The 23,993-nt window shown below is 45.7% G+C and overlaps 1 pseudogene; it reads left to right on the plus strand.

Annotated features, from left to right (window-relative positions):
* Positions 1–67: 67 nt before the first annotated feature.
* Positions 68–23,677, plus strand: LOC101404886 (NF-kappa-B inhibitor beta-like; annotated as a pseudogene).
* The last annotated feature ends 316 nt before the right edge of the window (positions 23,678–23,993 follow it).

The following is a 23,993-nucleotide window of genomic DNA, read 5'->3' on the forward strand; positions in this document are numbered from 1 at the left end:
CCGGGAACTTCGCTGAGATGTAAACCCTCCCCCTCGGCTCCCCGTCCCCCCCCTGCGGCCCCGCCACATGTGGACGCGCCGCGAGGCCGCCGCCGGCTCCTCCGGGCGCCGCGCCCGCCCTGCCTGTCCCGAGGCTCTGCGCCCCACAGCCCCGGGCGCCCCCGAGGAGGCGGCGGGAGTGGGGTGGGCAGGAGGCTGGGGCTCGTGTGTTCCTCCGTCCCCTTCCCCAGCACAGTGAGGGGACGCGGCCGTGGGGTCCAGGACAAGCTTTGCAGAGGAGCGGGAACTGGAAGGGGGTCCAAGCAAGGGCCCTTTCCCCCAAAGACTGCGTCCTCTCCAGCTTCCCGCCGCTGGGGCTCCCCTCCCGCACCCCCAGGGAAAGCTTTTTCCCTATCACCTTCACCTCTGTTCGCAAAAGAGAAGGTCCGGCTTTGAGACACCTCGAATTCAAATTCATTTTAAAAATGAATTTTAAAATGGAGTGAAACCCACAGATCCCCAAGGTCCACACGCATCTGTCTCCCCGCCCCCTGTGTGGGGACAACAGTGCTGCTCTCCCCGTGGAAAGCTGCCAGTTCTCCCCACCAATGGGTTGGATTCTTTCAGTAGTTTTGCTGCTGGCGGGGATGGCTCTACCATCAGCCACCCACATCCTCAAATACGGTAGGATCACAGCAAACGTTTGGAGAAAGCTGAGCCTCTCCTCCATTGCGAGAGCTGTCACCACGCCCTGGTCAGCCCTGAAAGCCGCCACCTCCAGGCCCCAAAGAAAAGTTAACGCTAAGACGACACAGATATTAGAATGTGTGCGTTTGAAAAGAACAACAACTTTTGATCAATATAATAACCATTTAATCGTATTGTTAAAAGACCAAGGCTGTGTATCCCTTCGAATAAAAACAGAAAAAGTGGGACTACATGCGCTTCAGAACTGATGTCCTAGGCTGAGGAGGTTGTTCATCCTTGACTTTAGGCTGTCTCTGTTCCTACGCTATTCCCAGGTGCACACTTATATCTTGACATGCTCTTAACAGACACAATAACCCTTCTGGGAAAGAGATTTGGTAACATGGGTAAACTCTTCCCATTGACAAACTTTTGTCCCGAAACATACCCATCTGTTTAAGATTCATTATATATTTGCCTTTCTTTTAAACGATTTCTATGGTAATATGCACATGTTATGTTTTATATAAAATGAAGACAAGTGAGTTCATATATCAGTATATTATTCTAGACTTGAAAACAAATCAGGGCCGGCCCGTGGCTTAGCGGTTGGGTGCTCGTGCTCCGCTGCTGGCGGCCTGGGTTCGGATCCCGGGCGCGCTCCAACGCACCGCTTCTCCGGCCATACTGAGGCCACGTCCCACACACAGCAACTAGAGGGATGTGCAGCTATGACATACAACTATCTACTGGGGCTTTGGGGAAAAAGAAATAAATAAATAAAATTATTTAAAAAAAAAAAACAAATCAATAGCACTTATCACAGTGTGGCATGGAAGTGAAGCCCAGGAGTTGTCTGATTTTCTTACCTGCTCTCTAAGCCTCAATTTTTGCTTCCATCAAATAGGGATAACAATAGTTTTTATCTGCTAGCTTGTTGTAAGGAGTAAATGTGATAATCCCTCTAAAGGTGAGTAGAGTAGTGGCACACAACTAGAACAGGAATCTCACTTATCTTTGATATCCCCAAGTCCAGCAGAGCTCCTGGCACCTTGTAAGGAATTGATTAAATAGTTGTTGGGATAAGAACTCTCTTGAGTTTATGTCTTTCAAGAATCTATGTAAATTTTAGCATTAGTGTACACAAAAGAAAATCAACAAGGTAAAATGCATGCCCCCTCCCCTTATTTCATCATTGGAAGCCAGAACTAAGTGGCGTTCGGAATTGTCCGCTGTTTTAAATCACCAGTAAGGCCAGTGATCAGTTGCCCAGAATGCGCCTGGCTCTCTCTTCTCAGATCCAACACTTCTCTCAATAAGGTCAACGTCTGAATAGTATTTTATCACTGGTAATTTTCTTGTTTCCCTAAGTGGGCTATGGTTATGTAAGATGTTAACATTTGAAGAAGCTGCGTGAAGCAAATATGGAAACATTTATTACTATTTTCACAACTGAATTGTAAATTTGAAATAATTTCAAGCTGAAAAAGTTTTTTTAATTAAAAAAAAAGATCAAAGCCTAAAATTCTACAACAGATACCTTCTTCCCTTGGGTGATGCCAAATCATAGCTTAAAATGAAGATACTGAAGTTAGGAGCGGGCAGAGGTATTATGCTAAACCTTTGCAGTCATGTACACTTTTGTATAAATGAGTTAATAAGAAAAAATGGCTTCTTGAGTGCTGCTTGAAGACAAAGCTAGGCTGGAAATGTTATAATGATCTTGGGATAGGGGAAGGGAGGGAGACAGAAGGACATTGAGACTGGGAAAATTAAGACAAATTTACCAGAGCACAATATTATTAAGTACATGTTTGCTTATCATTTCCATGGCTACCATTTTGGGACATACCTTGACCTCTAAACTAGCCCTGTAGTGCCTTAGAAGTTCTGCTCTTATAACAATTACTTTGGGGCCGACCCCATGTTGTAGCGGTTAAGTTCCCGTGCTCGGCTTCAGTGGCCTGGGGTTCGCTGGTTTGGATCCTGGGCACGGACCTACTCACCACTCATCAAGCCATGCTGAGGCGGTGTCCCACGTAGAAGAGCTATAACTCTACAACTATGTACTGGAGCTTTGGGGAGAAAAAAAGAAAAAGAGGAAGATTGGCAATAGATGTTAGTGCAGGGTCAATCTTCCTCAAAAAAAACACAATTATTTGTTTATTGTAATTGCTTGTTTAATGCCTGTCTTTCCTCTGTAGACAGTAACCCCAATTTGGGGGGAGGGGCATGTGAAGGGAACTGCCTGCCTGGTTCACCGCAGTATTCACAGTACCTGGCACATTCTTAGTCCTCATTACCATTTGATGAATGAATGCCAAGCACTAGGCTTTTACATATAGTATCTCATTTAATTATCACAGCAACTTGGTGAGTTAGATATTTGTCCCCATTTTACAGATGAGGAAACTGACTTGGAGAGCTTGGGTAACCCACCCAAGATCACTCAGCTTGTGAAGTTCAGAATCCAGATTATTTTGACACTAACATCCTTGCTCTATTATGCATACTGTCTCTTAACTTGACTTCCTGTGTTCGTTCCATCTCTGAGCTTCTGCTGGTGTGAATGACCTGAATTGACTAGCATCCAGATTCCTTTGTGCAAAATAGCAAAACAAGAAAATATTCTATTTATATTTGTAGAGAATTATTGGGGTTCAGGTAGATCTGGTTAAAGGCTCCATACTAGCTTGAATGATTTTGGTTCTCTCTTCTGAATTAATGCAGGGAGGAAGTGGAATGCTATGTGGGATAAGAACACCATGACAGCCAGGGCATGGTGCAGGGAATCAGGGTCTGCTGGAGGGAAGGAGTCTGGCTGGTGCTTGGCACCCAATGGGTGGTCAGTACATATTTAGTGGATTGACCAGTCTCTAGAACTGAGAAGACCGACCCCTTGAAAGCTGAATATTTTACTTATTTGGGCCACAACTTACTCCAAAACTTAAAACAGTAAGAGTTGGATATGATGAAACTTAAATCTTAGTCTGGGATGGCAAATTTATTATGTATTTTCAATCTTTATCATTTTCTTTCCTTACTAAAAATATGTTCTAATTCTAAACCATTCAAGTGTTCCAGAGCATAAATGTAGAAAGTATCTCCCACAATCCCATTCTCCAGAGATAACCACTGTAATGGTAGGATGTATATTCTTCTCCATGTTTTTTTTCTATGTATCCTTATTTTTTTTAAATCAACAAATATTTATGGAAAGCCTGGGGAATGGGATCATACTATACATCATCTGTAATTTACCTTTCTATTTCTACTAAGTAATCTATTGCATTAGTTTCCTGTTGCTACATAACAAACTACCAAAAATTTAGCAGCTTAAAACAGCATCCATTTATTATTTCACAGTTCTGTAGGTCAGAAGTCTGAATATGGCATGACTGGGTTCTCTGTTCAAGGCATCACAGGCTGAAATCAAGGTTTCAGCCAAGCTGAGTTCTCCTCTGGAGGCTTTGGAGAAAAATCCACTTCCAAGCTCATTCAGGTCAGTGGCAGAATTAAGTTCCTTATGATAGTAGGACTAGGGTACCCATTCCCTTGCTCTCAGTCAGCTGGGGGGCTGTTCTCAGCTCCCAGAGGCCACCTGCATTCATGTCACATGGCCTCCTCTATCTTCAAAGCCAGCAATGGAGAATCTCCCTCACACTGAATCTCTCTCACACTTCCATTGTCTTTTACCAGGAAAAACCTAGTCCCTTTTAAGGGCTCAGCTGATTACATGAGCTCCATTGAGGAAATTTCCCTATCTTAAACTCGACTGATTTGGGATCTTAATTACATCTGCAAAATCCCTTTACATCAGCATCTATATTAGTGCTTGCTTGAACAACAGGGAGAAAGTGTGTGTACACCAGGGAGTGGAAATTTTGGGGGCCAGCTTAGAATCCTACCTACCATAGACATCAAGGTTTATCTTTCCATTTCCCTAAATATAAATCTACATCATTCTATTTAATAGGTACATAGTCTTTCATGATGTATTATATATCGTATATTATATGTATGATGTATTATAATTCAACCAAATCCTCTATTAGAGAACATTTATGTTACTTCCAGTTATTTGCCTTTTAAAAATGCACAATAAACATTCATGCTCTCAAATGCCCATGCACCTATGTACTTCTGTAAGTTAGTATCCTAGAAGCAGAATTGCAGGGTGGAAGGGTTTGCCCCTTTTGATAGATACTGCCAAATTGCTCTCCAAAATGTGAGTACCAATTTATACTTCCTGTGACAGTATACAAGAATAGAAATAGCTAATTCTCATGAACAGTCAAATTCCCTTCACAGACTGTTTCATGAGGAGGCCATAAGTGTAATGGTTAAGTGCATGGGCTCTCAGTCCAGTTGTCTGGCTACCAGTCTTGGCTCTTTGATTTCCTAATTGCATGGCCTGGGGCAGGTGGCTAAGCCTTAGTTTCTGTATCTCTAAAATGAAGGTGATAACAATGGCACCTCTTTGTATTAGTTATCAGTTGCTGTGTAACAAATTACCCCAAAACTTAGTGACTTAAAACAACACACATTTATCATCTCATAATTTCTATGGGTTGGGAAGCTGGGTGTAGGTTAGCTGGGTGTTTTCGGCTCCAGGTCTCTCACAAGGCTGCAGTCAGGGTGCCAGCCAGGGCTGCAGTCATCCCAAAGTTTGACTGGGGGAGGATTCACTTTTGAATTCACTCGTGTGGCTGGCTTCGGGTCCTCACTGGCTGTTGGCTGGAGACATCAGTTTGTTACCATGTGGGTGTCTCCACAGGGCAGCCCACAATGTGGCAACTGTTTTCCCTCAGAGTGAGTGAGCAAGAGGCAGCACCCAAGATGGAAGCCACTGTCTTTTTGTAACCTAATCCTGAAAGTTACATCCCATCGCTCTGCCATATTCTAGTCATTAGAAGCAAGTTGCTAAATGCAACCCGCACTTAGGATGAGGGTGTTCCACAGGGTGTGAATATCAGCAGGCAGGGTCATTGGAGTCATCTTGGAGGCTGCCTACCACACTCCTCATGAAGGTGTTGTGGGGGTAAAGTGAGTTAATGCATGTAAAATAATGCACATGGTGTCTGACTCTTAGTAAGCACTCAAGAAAAGTTAATTATTATTTTTATTGCTATCATCATCATCATCATCATCACTCAGACCCATTTTCTTAGTTGACACCGTATCACATCAAGAACCAAAGAATGGCATTTACACCAAAGCTGCTGTTTGGACAGTATAACAGGCAGTTCCCATCAGGAAGCCGAAATCTTCTTAAATGAAGTAATATAGGAAAGCTTGTTACAGTCATGTGTCATTTAACGACGGGGATACATTCTGAGAAATGCGTCGTTAGGCGATTTCGTCATGCAAACATCATAGAGTGTACTTACAGAGACCTAGAGGGTATAGCCTACTATACACCTAGGCTGTATGGTACTAATCTTATGGGACCACCATCGCATGTATGGTTTGGTGTTGATTAAAATGTCATTAGGCGGTGTGTGACTGTAGAGGAATTGTTTACAAAGATGTTTAGGAAAAGGAACAAGGGATGGTGCCACGCTCCAGGGCTGGAACAGCAAGGAACTACTATTACCTGTAGACCTGAAGGGGATGGAATGTTAACCGGAACCGGGGTAGCTTCAGCTGTAGCGGGGACTGCTGGCAGGAGTTGTGACCTTCAGAAGAAGGATGGTGCCAAGCCATGGTGACCCAGCGGAATAAATACCCTGACTTTACTCTTCTCCTACCAGTATCACCCATCACCTGAGCCCAGCCAGGAGCCAGAGGACAAGGAAACCCACCGTATGCCCGTAGAGGTCAGCCCCCCAGGACTGCAGGGGCAAATGGAAAATATGCAGCGTGGGCAGCCACAGCTGTTCACTAACCGGATGTTTCCTGGAGACATGACACCGTGGTCCCTTCACATGAAAGAGGAACTGAAAGGCGGTTAATCCTGAGTTTCCAGGATAGGGGTCAGGGAGTGGGGGTGGTGGGGAGCACAATTCCAAAGGAGTTTGATCCAGTGGTTGGTTTATGGTGTCCCTAGAGGAGCTTCCATCTGGGCCAGTGAGGAAGGGACAGGGATTTAAACTCACAGCTGGCAGGCAGGTCCAAAGTGTCTCAGGAAGCTCATATGGGCTGTAGGTTTTATTTATTCAGGGAACGGACTTAATGACATGAAAGATATTTATTCTGATCACTCTGACTGATGGTTAAACCTTGCTTCATTGGTCAGGTGCCAGCGCAGGTACCTGTGAAGACCTTAGGGGCTGCCAAAGGCACAAGGTTTTCCAAACATTGTTTTCCTCCCATAACAAGGATCCAGGAGCCTCACTTCTGTGAGACAAGGCAGTGCAGCTGGAGAAGTGGAACCTTAATACCATAACCAGGAAATGAGGTGAACCCAAAGACTCAGGGTGGACCTTCCCTTTCCCAGTGTCGACATTCAGGGGGAGGCCCTATGGAGTCTGGGCGTTTTTGAACAGTTGTTCCCACGCTTCACACCTGCTGAAGTGGAGGACACTGGAAGGGGGCAGGGAAGCCTGAATTTATTTATTTATTGTAGCAAGTTGATATTTATTTTTAAAAATGCTTTTATGGGGGCCGGCCGGTTGGCACAAGCGGTTAAGTGCGCACGCTCTGCTGCAGTGGCCCGGGGTTCGCCGGTTCGGATCCTGGCACACACAGACGCACCACTTGCTTGTCAAGCCATGCTGTGGTGGCGTCCCATATAAAGTAGAGGAAGATGGGCATGGATGTTAGCCCAGGGCCCGTCTTCCTCAGCCAAAAAAAGAGGAAGATTGGCAGATGTTAGCTCAGGACCGATCTTCCTCACCAAAAAAAAAAAAAAATGCTTTTATGAAGATGCTGTTAAAATATAATTGATCTGGAAGACAACCCTTTACAAGATGACAAGGGCACTTGCTAAAATATCCCAAGAGTATTTTGAAGAATGATAATGTCTCATGGACCCAGGAGAGTGATGAACTCAACCGTCTGCAATAAGGTTTTAAAAATTACAAAAGTTAAATACATATAAAATGTCAAAATAGCGATAATAAAATTAATAAACAGTAGAATCTGCAAGATGAGAGCAACTATGAAAATCTGTAATTTGTAAAGACTTTATTATCTGTGTTAAAGTACTTAAAGATGTTACTTAAAATTTTTTAAAACTTCAAATGCCTTTTTTCCCAAAAGGCAAGTGTTTTAAATTTGCTCTTCTTTTCTGTGATGATAAATGGCTGTTAGCAGTGTGTTACTTATTCAATAGTTTAGAAAAGAATAAGTTTTTTAAATCTATCTCTTTAATGTAAAGTGACATTTTAATGATAAGGGAGAAACAGCTTTTGAGAAGAAATTTATACTATGGAAAGAGTATGTTTGAAAACAGGTGTTTAGAAATGTTTCCAACATCCTGTGATTTTGTTTTTACAAAAAGCAAACAAGGTTACTCTCTATAAAAAACCTTTATATCTGTATACTTTAAAAACTTGGAGAAAAATTTTGGATCTTTTAAAAAAATCTTCCAATCAAAGTATTTTAGAAGAGAGAAGGGTGTCCGAACACTTTGTTAAAATTATAAAATACACCAGCTTCTTTTTTGTGTGTGTGTGTGAGGAAGATTAGCCCTGAGCTAACATCCTGATGCCAATCCTCTTCTTTTTGCTGAGGAAGACTGGCCCTGAGCTAACATCTGTGCCTATCTTCCTCCACTTTATATGGGACACCGCCACAGCATGGCCTGACAAGCAGTGCATCAGTGCGCGCCCAGGATCCGAACCCCAGGCCGCCGCAGCGGAGCGCGTGCACTTAACCTCTACACCACAGGGCCGGTCCCTAAAATGCACCAGCTTATAATAAACTTGCAAGAATAAATGACTGACTTCAGGGAAGAGAGAAATTTACCAGCCAAATTTCAATAAAGACCTTTACATAACTGATGAGTGGGATTGAAAAAAATTATTGTGACGTCCTAAGGGCGCCCAGTGCTGCCCTCCCGTGTCTGGAGCCTCTAGCCTTTGTGAGGCCTCTTCTTTCACTATGCCAGCCATATGGTTCAAAAGCAAGGAGTGAACTTAGAATCGGACCTTCAAATCCAATTTTACCACAAAGGGTTAAACCAAGGTTTTAAAAATAATGAAGCAGTAAAAAGATAGGGGCTCTCAGGGGTTGGGGAGAAGGAGGGAGGGAGGTACAGGTAGAACACAGGGAGTTTATAGGGCAATGAAATTATTCTGTATGACACTGTAATGGCGGATACATGTCATTATACATTTATCAAAGCCCGTAGAATGTACAACACAGAGAGTGAACCCTAATGTAAACTATGGACCTTAGTTAATAATAATGTATCGATATTGGCTCATCAATTATAACACATGTACCACACTAATGTGAGATGTTATTAATAGGGGAAACTGCAGACGGAGGGTGTTGAGAGGGTATATGGGAACCCTTTGTACTTTCTGCTCAATTTTCCTGTAAACCTAAAACTGCACCCCAAATAAAGTCTATTAATTAAAAAAAAATTTTTTTTAATGAAGCATATTCCATTATAGTCCTCTTAGAAAGAATATTTTCATTGCATTTTTTAAGTGAGAGCAAAAATTTTTTGAACATCAATAAATAAAACACTTCAAAATATCGTTTAACTCATTTGCTTTAATTTATATTTTTGTATGTTTAATAATGTACATAATGGATTATTGCAGTAATACATGATTATAATCTATCAGTAAGTCAATATCAATCTGTTGGGGAGGTGCATCCTCGAACATTTTTATTGATACTATGCAGATTCAAAACATTTGTTGCTCTCTGGACTAATGATTTCCCATGGAGAAAATCAACTTCATTTAGTTCAGTGAATCCTGGCGGTGGCTTGATAAGCACCCCTGGAAGGTGGTGCTGGAGGATGAATTACCCAAGCTGCCTTCCTGGGGGTAGAGGCAGCATTGGCCAGGGGCTCGAAGTGGAGGGACTCCAGCAGAGCAGCAGTTGTCGATTACGGGCCGAGAGACTTGGTTTATGTGGTGAACGTAAAACAACTGGAATATTCGTGACCAGACCAAGCGACAGGCAGGCCAGGGAGGCAGGGGTGGAGCGCTGGACGAGCCAGGTATTCCGGCAGGAGTGGGAGACGAGACCAACTTAAACAGGGGGCTCTTAATAAACGAGGTAAGTAATGGTGGGCATGGGGAGGCCCAGCAAAGCTTTAAAATGGATAGATTTCGTCAGCCAGGTCAGTTCTGGCTGCACAATGGGGTCTGTAGATACCCATAACCCTCAGCTTTGCATCAGGGTCACTAGGGTGATATACCCTCACAGGCTGGACCTGAGAGGATGGACTCAGAGGGGCTGGAGGGGCTGGTGGGGCTTTTAGGGCCGGTGAGGCTTGTGGGGTCAGTGGGGCTGGCCTGGGAGGAGGGCAGCAGCTCCCGCTTTCTCACTCATCACAGAGTCAAATTAGGAACTGAAAGGGCCACTTCCTGGCCTATAGAGAGAGTGCTCCCAGGCGCCCACCAATTAGAGGAAACCCCAAATGCAGCCTCTCCCTAATCCCTGAAACCCCAGGATCCTCTGAGATGGCGTCCCGTCAGGTAGAGCAGTGGTTTCTTTTGTCTTCCGGCAGCAGAACTCTTTCCTTACACAATGACACGCAGAGCACCAACAGGTGAGGCAGAAGGAGGCAGAGGTCGCTGGTGGAAGGCCAGTGAGGGCTGCAGGCTGGGAGCTCAGACGTCTGTCCATGCTTGGCCTTCCCCAGTGGCCCCTGAGGCGAGATTTGAGAACCACTGTCTGGAGGGGCAGGTCCAAGCCCCTAGATGTAGCATTTCGGGACTCCCTTGACATTACCCCCATTGTATTCTTCCGTCTCGTCCTTGGCCACTCCTTGCTTCACATTTTATGCCCCAAAGTATAAAACTGCCTCTGCACATCTGAGCTGCTTCATGCCTCTGTGCTTTTGCTCATGCTGTTCCTTCTGCTTGGAATGCCTTTCCCTCTGGCTGCCTCTGACCCGTCTTGAGAAGTCACCTGTGATAGCATCTCCTCTGATAAGTCCTCTCAGCTCCCATAGTGCCCTTGACCCCTGCCTACATCTGGGAAGTTGCCTCTCCCTACAGAAATTCTTCCTATATCTGTTACCCCCACTAAGCTGTAAACTCCCCGAGGGCAGGAGTCTTTTGAATCTGAGTTCCCCGTTCCAATTCCCAGCCCCTGACTTAACTGATGTTATTGTTTACACATTAGTTAAATTATCAGTCATCAGTTTAGAATGCAAAGGATACTTTCTGGAAAGCGAGTGTGAGAAAAGAAGAGAGGAGGGCACAATAAAGAAGGGAGACGCACCATACCTGAGTGGAGGGGGGAGAGAAGATGAGAAATGAGGGGCCGAGACAGGGGAACAACTACTCTGTGGGGTTTTGCCTAGAGTCCCTGAAAGTTCACCTCAGGTCTGGGGCTTGACGTACCTGGCACCACTGCCGCTGCTGGTGTGAGTAATAAGTAAATGGGAAGATGCACTCTGGCCTGCGAGACAGGGGCCTTCCCGGGAGCTCTGGAGGCTTCTGATCGCTTCCCTGAGACGCTGCGGGCCTGCAGCGGTTCTAACCAGCATAATGGACTTTGAAAGGGAGACAGCTAAGATAGGAGAGTTAGTGCAAGTCCCTGGGGGATGATGATGGATTGGTTAAGGACTCCAGATCTGTCTCAGGGAAGAAATCTCTTACTGGAATTGTCTGCTCATGGTTAGGGAGGGGGAGACGGAAAAGGCGTTGGATTTTGTATTATGAGAACCAGATGGATTCCAGGCCTTGCTTTGAAACGTTGAACCATCTCTCCACCTGGGTATTCTCCACATACACAATGAGCTGGCAAGGCTCTGTCTTCCCCTTCTTCACAGGCACGTTGCAAGAACAAATGGGACCAGCTCTGCCGCTTGCTGGCTCTGCGACCTTGTCAAGTTCTTTAAACTCTGTACCCATCAGTTTCCTCATGTGTAAAATGGGGACACTAATTGTTTCCTACTTCGTTTGATCAATGGGATAATCTGTGGAAAGCTCTTAACACGCGGCCTGATACAGAGTAAGCACTCAGTAAAAATGAGCTAAAATGATTACTGCTAACACACTGAGCCTCTTGGAAAAGCTTAATTGTGGATAAAAAGGCAGCTGAACTACCAAGAGGCAAGATAGCATAAACCCTTACTGTCAGCCACATCTGCATCACGTGGGAACTTGTCAGCAATGCGGAGGGTGGGCCCAACCCCAGACCTGCTGAGTCTGAACTAGCAGGTTCACAGGATCCCCAGGTGACTGGCATGCACGGTCGAGTTCGGGAAGCACTGACATAGAAGCACTGATAGGGCCGGCCCCGTGGCTTAGCGGTTAAGTGCGCATGCTCTGCTTCTGGGGGCCCGGGGTTCGGATCCTGGACGCGCACCGACGCACCGCTTCTCCGGCCGTGCTGAGGCCGCGTCCCACATACAGCAACTAGAAGGATGTGCAGCTATGACATACAACTATCTACTGGGGCTTTGGGGGGGGGAAATAAATAACTAAATAAAATAAAAATAAATAAATAAATAAAACCCTGTCAGACTTCTAAAAAAAAAATAAAAAAGAGAAGCACTGATATATCTACCACGTAATCCATTGTGTCACTTTGGGGAAGTTCCTGAACTTCCCTGTGCTGCTTTTGTCCTCTATAAAACCCCATCTCATAGGGGCGCGGCGGTGGTGAAATGACTTAATATATGCCGAGTGCCTAAGGTGGCGCCTGCACAGGGTAAGTGCCCTTCGGCGTGTGCTCTCTTTGCTCTCCAGCCCCAAGCTTGGGCCACTGCGGCCCCTCACGGAGCCTTGCACCTGGGGCCGTGGTTCAGGCTCACATCCCAGTTCCCTCACCTTGGAGCAAGTTCTGCCTGTGTGACCTGGAGAGTTATCTAGTTATTCCAAGTCTCAGTTTTCTGTCCATTAAAATTGGAGCAATAGCTGGGGCCGGCCTGGTGGCGTAGTGGTTAAGTTCCACATGCCACTTCGGTTCACAGGTTTGGATCCCAGCACGGACCTATGCACTGCTCATCAAGCCATGCTGTGGCGGGCGTCCCACATATAAAATAGAGGAAGATGGGCACAGATATTAGCTCAGGACCAAGCTTCCTCAGCAAAAAAAAGAAAAAAAAATTGGAGCAATAGCTGTGCCTAGCTCTTGGGGACGCTGAAGCGTCGAGTGAGATGTGCAGCAACAGGCCAGGCCAAGGTTAGTGCTCAGCTGTATCAATGGGCATATATTGATAAAAGTCCACACTGTGGGCTCAATTGGGTCCCTGTCCCAGAGGAGCTCAATGTCTCTTGCTATCCAACCAACAGGTACAGGAATTCCCTGGACTGGAACTCAGGTACCAGGGAGACAGGACCCAAACTCTTATAGGCAAAGGAGGGAGAGAAGGCAGGCTGGGCCAGGTGAGTAAACCGGCCTGACCCCTCCCCAGGTGACTCACTGATACCCAACTAGACCCTAAGGCCCATGAGGGTAAGGCCTCTTCTGTCTAGTTCCATCAAGTTTATGGAGGGTCTAGTCTTTTGCCTGTCACAAATGAGTGCATATTCCAGGTGCACTGTGTGAATAAAGGATGAAAGAATACCGTAGTTATAAACATGACGACCAAAGGGGAAACCCTTCCCTATCCTGTCTGTCCTGGGCCTGCTCACTTGCGCTGTTAGGGTTGAAGGACAGACAACTACGTTATCCTCACCTCATTGTTGCCTCTAACATCCTATTCTCATAGTTTCTCTTGGTGACTCTGGTGTCACCACAAGAAGCATGTCCTTTTTTTTTTTTTTTGGTGAGGAAGATCAGCTCTGAGCTAACATCTGTTGCCCATCTTCCTCTATTTCGTATGTGGGATGCCGTCACAGCATGGCCGATGAGTGGTGCATGTGTCCACACCTGGGATTCAAAGCTGCAAACCCCGGGCCGCTGAAGCAGAGCACAAAAACCTAACCACTATGCCACCGGGCCGCCCCCAAGAAGCATGTCCTTTTAAGGTATAACAGTCTCCCAGACCCTAGCTCGGTTCTCTCTGTGAGGTTAGCGCAGAACCTTTCATCTATTTCAGCTGAATTTGGGGGGTGGACTCCCATGCTTAGAGAAGAATCTTGTGCATTGAAAGTGGGCACAGTTTTGATTCCAAATCCGGAAGGAACCATGACTAGTGGAGGGGGTGAGCCCCTGTGGAAGTTGGGGACTTCTGCTTGCACCAGCTCCACAGCTCCCTCCAGAGAGGGAGTGTCCCTGCCGGGAACGGCTTTGAGTCGGGCAGACCTGTGCCGGAATCGTGGCTCTGCTACTTCCTTGCTTCCTGTACGACGTTAGGCTAATTATTTCTCCTGAAAATCGGTTGCCTTGTCTGCAAAATGAGGATAATAAAACTTCCTTGCATAGGGTTGTCACAGGAATTAAAATTAAAATGCAATGTGCGGGACCGGCCCCGTGGCTTGGCGGTTAAGTGCGCATGCTCCGCTGCTGGCAGCCCGGGTTCGGATCCGGGGCGCGCACCAACGCACCGCTTCTCCAGCCATGCTGAGGCCGCGTCCCACATACAGCAGCTAGAAGGATGTGCAGCTATGACATACAACTATCTACTGGGGCTTTGGGGGGAAAATAAATAAATAAAAAATCTTTAAAAAAAAATGCAATGTGCGTTATAAGTATACAAAGTGGGACACTTGAGAGCTGAAGGGAGGCGCTGTTAGTAATGACACCAGGACCACCAGCATGACCAGGCGGTCCCTGACAAAGTGGCACATATGGTCTCCCTAATTGAAGGGCACACGCTAGGTGCTTGGTGAGTGGCAGTGTCATTCTTATTGTTACATCTGCTTAAAGTAGGATTGCCAGATTTAGCAAAGAAAGAGTGAAGATTACATGGAACATACTTATACTCAAAAATTATTTGCTGTTTATCTGAAATTCAAATTTAACTGGATATACTGTACTTTATCTTGTTAAGAGCATTGGGTCACAGGAAGTTAAGTTATAAAGGTAAAACTCTGTTACAATTAATGCCATGAGAGGGATTGCCTCCTGGAAACAAACTAGTGCGTTGGGTTTTTTCCCCAATAGTCACGGGGGTTATTTTGGAGCCAGCCTTAGGAGGAGAAGGGGAAGAGGAACTGGATGAGGGTTAGGGATGGCAGAAGGGGATGGAGTCTGGCAAAACTGGAGGGAAAGATGGCTAAGAGTTCTGCTGAGGAATGAGTGAAGACACCCTTAGACCCTTTCAGGGCCCGGAGGTTTACTTAAGGGATCAGGGATGGATGAGCCTTTTCGGGGGAAAGATGAAGAGGAGATTGGAAAGCTAGGGGTCCAGGTGGTGCGTTGCATTTTCCATGCCGTGAAGGTGGGAGGATGTTTACTGGTAACTGATACAGTTTTGGGTGTTGTCTGTCTCAAACCTGACCTTCTCAGCATATTAAGTTACTCGCCCAGAACGTTCAGAGAAGAAAAAGACCTAGCAGGAAAAATTCCCTCACTCTGGTTTTGGCATCAGCTGGTTTCCACTCTAGCTCCTGTTCCACAGGGCATGGTCTCTTGATCATTCTCACATACTACAAGGCAAACCCAAGTGAGGGAATTATCAAATGAAGGGAAACGCTTGAAGCCAATAGAGAAAAAGATGGAGGACGATGGGTGTCAGGCGTGTGCGCACATGACCACCCTCCACTTTCTCCAATTTCTTGATCCAGAATCACAGTTAAATGTATCCAACAGAAAAAAACTTCTTTATTCTGAGATTATGATCTTCCTACTTTTTGGTGTTCAAGTGTAATTTTTTTCATAAAACAAAGGCCATAACAAATGATGATTTAAAATACTGTTTATAGTTAGCAAACTAAGATATTGGCAACCTCATGTCAGTCCCTGAAAAAAAAATGTTTTAAATATTTTCCTCTTACATGAAATCCTAATGTCTAGGAACCACTGATTTAGAACCTTGGTCACCCTAGGTGGTCCTGCCAGAGCAGGCGTTCGTGTTCAGGACCCTGACATGGTGCCTACAGGGAACACCTCTGCGATGTAGCATCCTTTCATGACAGCCAGGAAGGAGCAAACTCTTGCTGACACCATGGATTCTAAGATAAAATAAATCTTACCTTCCAGTGGTGTCTTTACTATACCACAGAAATTGATGAGAAAGAGTCAACATGCATTTTGGCAGCAACAGAACAGTGGCTACCTGCTCCAGTTTTGAGAGTTATGTGTGCAAAGCGGCTGAAATACAGTTCTCCATTAGAACCTGTTTTTAATTAGCTGTGGAGCTCTGTTGCTTTCTGATTTGATTGAATTAAATTAAATCGAACAAATATGCATTTGAATACTAATTGGACAATGCAGAATGAGGGAACGTGGGGAAACTAAGAGAGGATCAGACGTGGCTGCTGCCTTCAAAAAGGTTACAATCCAGTAGGATGATAAGACAGGAGAATGACTGACTGTGATAAAGGGAAGACGGGAGAGGCATGAGATGACTCAGTCTCAGGGGTTGGGGGAGAAGGAGGGCAGTTCAGAGGTTACAGTTGACAGGGGACCAGGAGAAGCATCATGAGACAGGTGGCTTCTAGATGGACCAGTCCATGTGAGCAATTTGAGGGCAGCAACTATGTCATTACCCTACTATGCCTAGTAACTAGCACCCAGTAAATGCTCAATAAACGTTTGAAGAATTAAATATTAATGGCAGTGGAAGTGCTAGTTAAAACAAAGAAATACTAAGCAGTATGCTTTTGTTAGACTTAAAGCATTTGGGGAAAGCTCTTAGTTTAAGCAAGTTTTATGTGTATTAAGGGATGCTTTCTCACATTTTAATTCAGTGGCTGCAGTATTTATTTTTCAGCACAAGAGGGAGCTGCTGCCTAGTTTAACGAAAATAGTATTTCTCTAGGTTTGCCCATTTCTTCTCAAATTACAGTACAGTATATTGTGCCATTTAACCACTCTCCCAAAAAATAGCCCACCAACCAAAAAATCCTATCACCATACAATAAAATTATTATTGGTGATACATTATTTTCTAAAAGGAATTTCTCCTAAATTACATGATTAGTAGGAAAAGAAAGCTAACATTTAAAATGTCTTATAAACAGACATCCTAGACCAGGCTGGAGGGTTCTTCAGAGACCTAAATAAACCCAAGGTTTCCCAGTAATGGAAGCTCTGCTTATAAAAATGCCTTGGGGCCTCATACGTGTGCAACAAATCTGAGATAATAGCCATTTCTAAGTGCCCGAGGTTTCATGAGGGTCAAAGTCTAGCAGAGATGTTGGCTGAGTCCAGGCCTTCAGACCTAGGACACGCAATTTCTTTTGTGAAGAACTGCAAAGAACACACTATGAAGTATCCAAAATTTAGGTGTGTCTTGAGTAAGAACACCTGATCTTTATAGTAATCAGAGCTTAGGGGAAAAATTAACAAGTACGTGATTTTAAAGGATTCGTTGTTTTACTAAAGGTTTCTCTACAGAATTTTTCCCATAGCAAGCTCCCTAGTGCCGTACATTTAAAAAAAAACTTAATTGCCAAAATCGAATCTATGCACTATTTTACAGAGACATCATTTCTATCAAAGTGTGTACTGTTATCATCTAAAAACAGCCCCCCTATAAATGACAGTGTATAGGTAATTTAAATGTGGGAGGCAGTATTATTAAGGTAAACAGAGATCAATGTATGTGTAGCTACCTGTTGAGAATGAAATGAAGAAAAGAACTGTTGTCCAATTCACGACCAAATTCAACCTATGTTAACAAATCTGAATTTCATCTTAAAGAAAGAAAACAAAACTATTTCATAATTTATGATTCTTTTGGGAACAATACGTCCAGCTTTCTGCCATCACCAACAGCCAGACTCTCCCATGTCTGGATGCCTGTGTCTGTGGGTCACCTTCTACCTGTACTGTTGTTCATACTATTAATTTCTGGAGGGCAAGAACCAGGCCTTCTTGATTTTTGTGTCACCTACAGAGCCAGGGCCAGCAGTGGACAATTCATTTGTGTTTAGAAAAAAGTCACAGCCAAGGGTGGCTGATAAATAAATAAAGGAGGAAGAAATGGGCTCTTAATGCTGAAGGGTTGTGATTTTTGCTTGTTTCTGGTTAGTTGGTTGTTAAATCTTAATGCTCTGGTCAAGAGGTAGCAGGAGCGATGAGGAGCATGGATCAGGCATCTTGGGTTCACATCCCAGCTCTGCCTCTTCTAGCTGTGTGGTCTTGGGCAAGACTCCTGACCTCTCCATGTCTCAGTTTCTCTGTCAGTTACCTGGGCTCATGATGATGCTGATGAGGAAACTTAGCACTAGGGTTTATTATTTACGAAGTACTCAGAAACAGTGTCTGACACGTAGTAAACACTATTAGTGATTATAAAGTAGAATAATTATATTTAGTGAGTTGTAGTCAAAGTGTACTTTGATTCATTAAAAGCCAAATAAAGCTTTAAAAAAAATGTAATGGAGAGGGGGTGATGAAAATGTTCCAGAATTATATAGTGGTGATGGTTGCATGGCCTTGTGAATATACTAAAAACCACTGAATTGTACACTTTCAAATGGTGAATTTTATGTGAATTACATCTCAGTAAAAAATATAATGGGGAAAAATTCAATTCAACAAATATTGGTGGACACATAATAGGTACTCAACCCTCTCCTGGGTTTGGTGGAAGATATAAAACAGTTTAGGACATAATCTTTACCCTGGAGGATACTATTTAAGGAGCACCCGCAGAGTGTTGGCCACTTTTCCCAGCACCCTGGAGAAGATGCTACCATCCACACTTTTTTTTTTTCCTTTTGAGGAAGATTAGCCCTGAGTTAACGTCTGTTGCCAATCTTCCTCCTTTTTTTCCTTTTTTCTCCCCAAAGCCCCAGTAGATAGTTATATGTCATAGTTGTACCTGCCTTCTAGTTGCTTTGTGTGGGATGCTGCCTCAGCATGGCTTGATGAGCGGTGCGTAGGTCCGCACCCAGGATCCGAACCCAGTGTCGCCAAAGCGGAGCGCTCAAATTTACCTTCTCCTCCACCAGGCCAGCCCCACCACCCACACTTTTTATTCTGAGACTCGGAAGGGTTAAGTGACTTGCCCAAGGTCCATAGGAACTGTGGGTAGCAGGAACCCAACCACCTTCTTCCAATAGAGACAGTCTTGTTGTGGACAGAATATTTACATCCATAAAGCAATTAGTAAAGCAGACTTCCCAGGCCCAATATATGTGATAAGGAAAATCAAAAAGAGTGTAAGCCATGAGCAGCCTGCGGCGGGGAAGCTTTTCTGGAGGCAACAGCCTTTGAGAGTGGCCTTTACAGATGGGTAAGGTTCTAGGGATGCAGGTCAATGCAGTGGGAGTAGATGTCTTTAGAGATGTGTAAGAAGCACTCACAGACCTGCTTTTCCTAGAATTATGCATAGTCTTAGGTTGAAAAACCTTATGGTGATCCTATTAACAGACAGACATATATGAAATTCAGCTTCAACACAGCTGAAGCCATAGGCATTTGTTTTGACCAACTATACCAAGGTAGGATGTGAATTAGAGACTGAGGGGAATCGAAAAACAAATAGGTTGCTTGACCATCTAGTCACTTATCTTTTAATTTATTCAACAAATTTTTTGAGCACCTGCCTGACTAATACCTGAGAACATAAACACAAATAGAATACAATCTTGGTCCTTTGGGAAGATTCCATGCTGGGAGTCAAACAAGACAGGGTCACAAGAAAACACTATGAAGTGGTTAAGTGGTGTACAGCAAAGGGCTATGGAAAGGAGAATAGGAACAGGCTTAAAAACACTATGTGAAATTGATGTTCAAAAAATAAAGATTGTTCAAGACGTTTATTTTTCTGGCTAGAAAAATACTCTTACAAGGTACCTTAGCAGGGCCTTCACCAGCTGATAGAGGGGGAAGAAAGATTAGGGGAGGAGGTGCCCCAGGGCTGGGAAGGACAGGGAGACCCCTCCTCACTCTGCTTACCACCCCCCTCATTGTAGGCTCCCTGGGTGGTGGGTGGGCCGCTTGCCTAAAAGTGGGTTTAAATTTGAAGTAGGATAATTTCCCTGCTCTACCATTCCAAGCTGGCTTACTGTGGGAAAATATGTTGGGGCTTGGTTCCAGGAGGGAGCTAGACTCCTTAAGGATGTCTGTGGAGAGAGAGGTGATTAATCCCTCCAAGAGAAAACTAGTTTCTCTATCAGTGCTCCGTGCTCACCCAATCCTCACCCAGAGACCGTTTTCAAGGATAAGAAAAGAGCAGTCTGTGATTTTAAAAAAAACAGCAACACTTTTTATAGTGGTAAAATATATGTAAAATAAAATTTATCATTTAACCATCTTTAAGTACTATACAAGTCAGCAGCATTAATTACATTCACAAGGTTGTGCAACCATCACCATTCTCCATTTCCAGAACTTTTTCATCATCCTAAACTGAAACTTGTAGCTGTTAAGCAATAACTCCCCCCTCCCCCCAGCCCCTGGTAACCACTATTCTACTTTCTGTCTCTATGAATTCGACTACTCTAGCTATTTCATATAAGTGGAATCATACAATATTGTCCTTTTGCATCTGGTTTATTTTAGTTAGCATAATGTTTTGAAGGTTCATCCATGTTGTAGCATGTATCAGAATTTCATTCCTTTTAAGGCTGAATAATCTTCCATTGTATGTATATACCACATTTTGTTTATCCCGTCATCCATTGATGGACATTTGGGTTGTTTCCACCTTTTGACCACTGTGAATAATGCTACTATGAACCTTGGCAGACAAGTATCTGTTCAAGTCCTTGCTTTAAATTCCTTTGGGTATATACCTTGAAGTCGAATTGCTGGATCATACAGTAATTCTGTTTAGCTTTTTGGGGAACCACCAAACTGTTTTCCATAGCAGCTGTACCATTTTATATTCTCGATAGCAATGCACAAAGGGTTCAATTTCTTCATATCCTTACCAACAGCGACTGCAGAAGAGTGTGGAAAGCGTCCTGAACTGGAGTTGAAAAAAGTTAAATACCATTTCCAGCTTTTTCTTTTTACTCCCCTCTCTTCCCAGTTCTCCCCCCCCCCTTTTTTTTTTTTTGTGCTGAGGAAGATTCGCCCTGAGCTAACATCTGCTGCCAATCTTACTCTATCTTGTTTGTGGGACGCCGCCACAGCACGGCCACTGATAGACAACTGGTGTAGGTCTGCGCCCAGGAACTGAACCTGGGCCACTGAAGCAGAGCACACTGAACTTAACCACTAGGCCACCAGGCTGGCCCTCTGCTTTTTAATAAAATTTTTATGTTGGAATAATTTTAGATTTACAGAAAAGTTGCAAAGATAGTTAGTTGTCTTAGTCTGTTCAGGCTTCTATAACAAAATACCACAGACTGGGTCGCTTATAAACAACCAAAATTTATTTCTCCCAGTTTTGGAGGCTGGAAGTGCAAGATCAGGGTGCCAGCATGGTTGGGTTCTAGAAGTAGGGTCTTTGCAGATGTAACTAAGTTAAGGATTTTGTGATGAGATCATCCTGGATTTAGAGTGGGCCCTAAATCCAATGACAGGTGCCCTTATAAGGGAGGAGACATGGAGAAGACCACGTGTGGAGAGAAGCAGAGACTGGAGTTATGCTGCCACAAGCCAAGGAACACCAAGGGTTGCCGGCAGCCACTGGAATCTAGGAGTCATGGAACTGATTCTGGCTCAGAGCCCCAGAGGAAACAGACCTGTCAACACCTTGATTGTGGATTTCAGGCCTTGCCTCAGTCAGCCCCGGCTGCCATAACAAGATGCCACAGACTGGGTGGCCTAAACAACAGAAATCTATTTTCTCACAGTTCTGGAGGCTGGAAGTCTGAGATCAGGGTGCCAGCATGGTCCGAGTTTGGTGAGAGCCCTGTTCCTGGCTTGCAGACTGCCACTTTCTCTCTGTGTCCTCGTGTGGTGAGAGAGAGCGCAAACTCGCTGACGTCTCTCCTTAAAAGGGCACTAATCGCATTACGAGGACCCCACTCTCATGACTTCATCTAAACCTAACCTCCCAAAAGCCTCATCTTCAAATACCATTACACTGGGGGGGGGGGCGGGTTAGGGCTTCAACATATGAATTTTGGGGGGACACAATTCAGTCCTTGGCAGGTCTCCAGAACTGCGAGAGAATAAATCCCCGTTGTTTTAAGCCACCTGGTTTGTGGCAGTCTGTTACGGAGCCTTCGGAAACGGGGACAGTGTTCTTCCTCACTTCTCTGGGCCCCCTTCCTCACTGAGACCACCAATTCAAAGGAAGACTTAGGGGCCGTAGCAGGGGCAGGTGCCGTGGAGGACTGGCACAGGCCGGGGCTGTGGTGGGCGCCCCTCGTCTTCGGCTACGTCACTGAGGGCGGGGACTAGCGCCAGCCCTTCCTGGATTTCCTCCTAGGTTTTGCGGCTGCACTGACTTCCTGGACCTGCAGAATGAGCTGGGCCAAACAGCCCCGCACTGATAGCCATCCCAGGGAGGCATCCACAGTGCAGAAGGTGGGTGCCCCGTTCGCGCACAGCAGCGGGCTGCGCCACACCGCACTGCACCTGGCCTGCCGCGCGCACAGCTCTAGTCCCTGCCTGGTGCCCCGAGGATCCCCCAAGACCTACCTGACTCAGGGCCCGACCACAAACCCAGCGCCGACTACCTCTATTGCCCTATATCGGAACCGGCTTAAAGAAGGAAGAAGAAAATGAGGAAGACTGAAAGCTGCACCTGGAGGCTGAAAATTACAAGGGCCACCCTCCGCTCCACGTGGCCCTCACCCTCGAAGATGCAGAGATGGTCTGGCCGCTCCGGGAGGCCTGAACTGACCTCAACAAACCGGAGCCCACGTGAGGCTGGAGAAACCCTGCACTTGGCAGTGGAGGCCCAGCAGCCGATGTGCTGGAGCTTCTCCCGAGGGCGGGCTCGGGCCCTGCTGCCCCCATGTACATGGCTCCAGCCCCCTGGGCAGCACCACGATCTGGCCGAACCCCATCCTCGCCCGCGTCCTCTGCGCACACAGAGTCCTGAGCGAGCACAAGGATGACAAGCCTGGCTCCTGCAGCAGCAGTGGCGACAGTGACGGCAGAGACGAGGGCGTGAGTCAGGAAAGACCGGGCCGCCCAGCTGGGGGGTCCGGGTAAATCGGCAGGCGGGAAAGGGGAGAAGAGATTTAGGCAGAGCATTGGGACCAACCTTGGGCTGAGGCAATTGGAGAACTCAGGCAGCAGTGCAAGTGACCTCGGCAGCAGTCAGGGCAGGGGTGGGGGAAGAACTTGGGCAGGGGTGGTTGAGAAATTAAGGCAATGGGAAAGGTAGAAGTCAGGCAGAGGTGGAGAAAAGTCCATGTGGTAGTGACGGGTAAACATAGGCAGTGGTGGGTGGCAGGGGGGGAGTGATTTTGGGGAGGAAGAGTTGGAGAACTCAGGCTGCCAGAAGATGACCTGTGGCAGCAGTGATTAGAACATGGGCAGGTGTGGGGAAAGGCCTTAGGCGGGGAGAGGAGAGGTTTACTTGGAGAACCCAGGCAGCAGAGACACTGCCTTGGGCAGGGGACCACGTTGAATGCAGGGGTTGAGGAATTTGGGGAAAGGCAGAGAGAAAGGGTGGAGGAGAGAGCTCAAGTGGCTATGGGTGCTGAAGAACTGGAGCAGAGCTGGAACTCAACAGTAGTGGTGGGAGAAATGACCTTGAAAATGGCCCAGGGAACTGAACTCGGAGCAGGGGAAGCAAGGCTTCAAAGCAAGACCCAATTCTTGGCGGGTGCAGGCGGGGGGTGGGGGAGGGTGGTGGAAGAACTTGGGCTGCTGGGGAGGTGGCAGCCGCCTGAGAGCCTCTGCCTGGCCCCCTCTCCCCCAGGAAGAATATGATGACATCGTGGTCCACCGTGGCCAGAGCCAACACCAGCTACCTCCCACCTCAGCCTCAAAATCTCCCCCTGATGACCTCATCTGATTTGTTTAATTGTTAATATAATTTCCAATTTAAAAAAATCCCAGTTCTGACAACCATAGGGAAAAAAAAGGAAAAAGTAGAGATTTGAGCTCTGAATAATTTGTTTCCATTTTCAGTCTTTAATGCCAGCCCCATCAATACTTGTCTGTCTGTATTCCAGTTCCAGGAAGCTCCTTATTGCCCAAGAAGTCATCTGCTGTCCAGACACTGTCATCAATAAAGCTACACGGGGCCGGCCAGGGCCGGGCCCTCAGCAAACACCTCTAGGTGGGGAGACAGATCCCAGCACCCTCTGCCTCCTGTCCCGTTTCATCCG

The sequence above is a fragment of the Ceratotherium simum genome, chromosome 9 (genome assembly GCF_057802395.1).
Source record: "Ceratotherium simum simum isolate JZ-2026a chromosome 9, ASM5780239v1, whole genome shotgun sequence".
NCBI lineage: Eukaryota > Metazoa > Chordata > Mammalia > Perissodactyla > Rhinocerotidae > Ceratotherium > Ceratotherium simum.